Source organism: Carlito syrichta, unplaced genomic scaffold, assembly GCF_000164805.1.
Source record: "Carlito syrichta isolate Samal-C Ts95f unplaced genomic scaffold, Tarsius_syrichta-2.0.1 Scaffold304400, whole genome shotgun sequence".
Classification (NCBI taxonomy): domain Eukaryota; kingdom Metazoa; phylum Chordata; class Mammalia; order Primates; family Tarsiidae; genus Carlito; species Carlito syrichta.
Window position 1 is genome coordinate 466,714 of NW_007248496.1, and position 3,150 is coordinate 469,863.

Below are 3,150 nucleotides of genomic sequence, written 5' to 3' on the forward strand. Positions count from 1 at the left end.
CTGCACTCCAGTTGGGGCGACAGAGTGAGACTCCAACTCAAAAAAAAAAAAAAGAAACTCAGTCTTTTTCCAGCCTCCATCTCCCGCTGCCCATGTTCTCCCCCCCTAGGACTTTTGTGTCTCTCACCCCAAACTGTGCATACCCTACGCAGGATCTAATGCCCAGGGAAGCATTGAGCTGAGAAACCAGAAAAGAGAAATGAACACAAATCAAGAACAGCGCGTGCTCTTTGCAGCGTCTGGGAGGCCGCTGGCTTCTGCAAAGCACGCCTGCCCTTGTTCCAGAACATCCAAATAAGTGAGGACCATCCTGTCCACTCCTCCCTTTTATCACTCACTCCAGCCTAGAGATTTATTTCTCTGACCGTTAGGCTACCTTCTGTGGGCGTTAAAAAAAAAATTTAGTGAACTGAATTTACCTACACCCAAAGAAAGAGCCTTCCCTCTCAATCTATACCCTTCTGGCCCTAACCAAGTTTTCCAAATCCCGACCCTTGTTTACAGAGCGAGGACTTTCTCAAGGCACCTTCTCTGAGACATGTAAAAGCCACAGGGCTGGCCCAGAAAGCTTTGGTGGCTGAGGCGGTGTCTAGGTAGTGGCCCTCCTCTGTCCTGTGGCCCTGGGGAGGGACAGCACTGAACACCTTGCCCAGCAGTACCACTTGGGGACACTGCCAGCGCCTGGCATCTCTTGCATCAAATGTCTGTGCTGAGGATGCATCTTCCAGAAGTCACAATACCCTGGCCTTCCGCCTGTTGTAACGAACGCCTGTGCCACCCCTCCCAAAGAACACCTTTGCTGGAGCCTTTCAAAACACACGGACAATCCCAGAGCTTCTGAATCTAGAGCGAGCCTACAAAAACACACCCCCCTGAGACTCCCCCCTCCCACCTGTTTCTCCACATCCTCCCTCTGGGGCGTGACCCCACGTCTCCAGTGAGTCCCCTTAGCACCTCGACTTTGCACACACAAACAGACACACAGACACACACGCCGCTCGGCCGCCCCCGCCCCGTCTCACCGCGCCGCTCGGGGGCTCCAGGCTCTCCGGGAGGCGGCGGCAGGTGCTTGGGGTCATCAGCCCAGGGAGATGTTTTTGTCCTGGGGCCACCAAGAGAGGAAGGTGGCCCGAGCAGGATCCAGGAGAGCTAGGACACAGCCTTTCCCCCACCCCCTTTTGGTTTTTCTTCTAGCTTGAGGTCCCCGGTGGGGGGGCTGGGGGTCACCGACAGGCAGGTGTGTGGGGCCGGCAGGGGGCAGATCAAAGAAGAAACTTGCTCCTTCCCCTTTGTCATGCAGAGCCAGCTCGGAAATGATCGGGCCTCTGGCCAGGCCGACTAACAGTCCCCACACCCGATGCTCCTGGAAGACCTCTCCTCCTATAAAGGATGCCCCTCCCCCCTCCCCTCTACCCCCCATAAATCCTCCACGTCCCTCAGGGCAGGAGGTCTGTGAATGCACCGACTGGAACCAAGAGAGATGGAGCAGAGATAGGGCTGGCACCAGAAGCTAATGGCTTTATGGAGGGGAGGGGACCAGGTCCCGAGTAGGGAGGACGAGAGAAAAGCTTCAAAGCCTTTCCTTGTCCAAACATCCTCCACTCCACCTACCAGGCCTTCCTCGGCCCTGCACCCTCCTGCCTGCCCCCCCCACTAAGCTCTCTGTGACATTTACCCCTCCCCCCGCCTTCGCCCCCCCCATCCGTGGACATCTATCCTCACACATTTCCACCACCAGATAGTGGAGCTCTTCCTGACAGCTGGTGGCACTGCTTGCTCCCGTGGTCCACCACACACAGGTGTCTCTCGCCTCTGTCACCCTTCCTTCAGACTCCAGTGCGATCTCTCTGGCCCTGCAGGTCCTAGGTTCAACCAAGGCCACGTGGGGGCAGGCGCTGTTTCTGAGCCAAGGACAGAAGTTGGTGCCTGCAAACGGTCACGGTGGCTTTGACTGCCCTGTGACAGACAGGCCGACAGGCCAGCTAGGGCCAGGCTTCCCCAAGAGCTGCTAATCCCACCCTTCCGTGCCTTATAAATATACAGAGACAGGAAGCACTCTTGCCAGCTGTTCACACCATTCTGTGCCTTCCATAAAACTCTCAGTCCTTTAATAAATATATACAGCGGGGTTCGGTGGCTCAGCCTGTAATCCCAGCGCTTTGGGAGGCTGAGGTGAGTGGATTGCCTGAGCCCGTGGGTTCGAGACCCGCCTGGGCAGCGAGACCTCATCTCTACAATAAATCAAAAAAATCAGCCGGGCATGGTAGCGTGTGCCTGTAATTCCGGCTACTTGGAAGGCTGAGGCAGAAGGATCGCCGGAGCCCAGCAGGTCGAGGCTGTGGTGGCCGGGAGCGTGCCACTGCACTCCAATCTGGGCGACCGAGTGAGGCTCCAACTAAAAAAAAAAAAAAATGATAATAAATAAATAAATAAATATATAGCCGGGCTCGGTGACTCAGCCTGTAATTCCAGCGCTTTGGGAGGCCGAGGTGAGTGGATTGCCTGAGCCCGCGGGTTCGAGACCCGCCTGGGCAACTTGGCGAGACCTCATCTCTACAATAAATCAAAAATCAGCCGGGCGTGGTGGCACGCCCCTGTAGTTCCAGCTACTCATAAGGCTGAGGCGGAAGGATCGCCGGAGCCCAGCAGGTTGAGGCTGCGGTGGCCGGGAGCAGCCACTGCACTCCAGTCTGGGTCACAGAGTGAGACTCCAACTCGGAAAAAAAAGAAAAAATAAAATAAAATAAATATATATACACACATGCACGCACACACATGTTTTTTAACTCAGGGTCTCACTCTGTTGCCCAGGCTCGAGTGCAATAGCACGATCATAGCAGCCTCAACCTCCTGGTCTCCTTCCATCTCAGCCTCCCAAGTAGCTGGGACTACTGGCATGTGCCATCACATTCGGCTAATTTTTTTATTTATATCTTTTTGTAGAGAGGGGTGTCTCACTATGTTGCCTAGGCTAGTCTTGGCCTGGTCTCAAACAATTATCTCGACTTGGCTTTCCAAAGTGCTGGGATTATGGATGTGAGCCACTGTGCCTGACCAAAAAACATATTTTAAAACTTGCCAGCCGGGTTCGGTGGCTCAGCCTGTAATCCCGTGCCTTTGGGAGGCTGAGGTGAGTGGATTGCCTGAGCC

The 3,150-nt window shown here is 54.9% G+C and overlaps 1 protein-coding gene across 1 annotated transcript in view; it reads right to left on the minus strand.

Moving 5' to 3' along the window:
* WNT5B (Wnt family member 5B) overlaps window positions 1–1,990 on the minus strand; it is a 26,844-nt gene extending 24,854 nt beyond the window's left edge. Inside the window, exon 1 of the mRNA XM_008059853.2 lies at window positions 1,811–1,990. The gene's annotated coding sequence lies outside the window, so the exon portion shown is untranslated. The remainder of the gene's footprint in view (window positions 1–1,810) is intronic.
* Window positions 1,991–3,150: the final 1,160 nt, after the last annotated feature.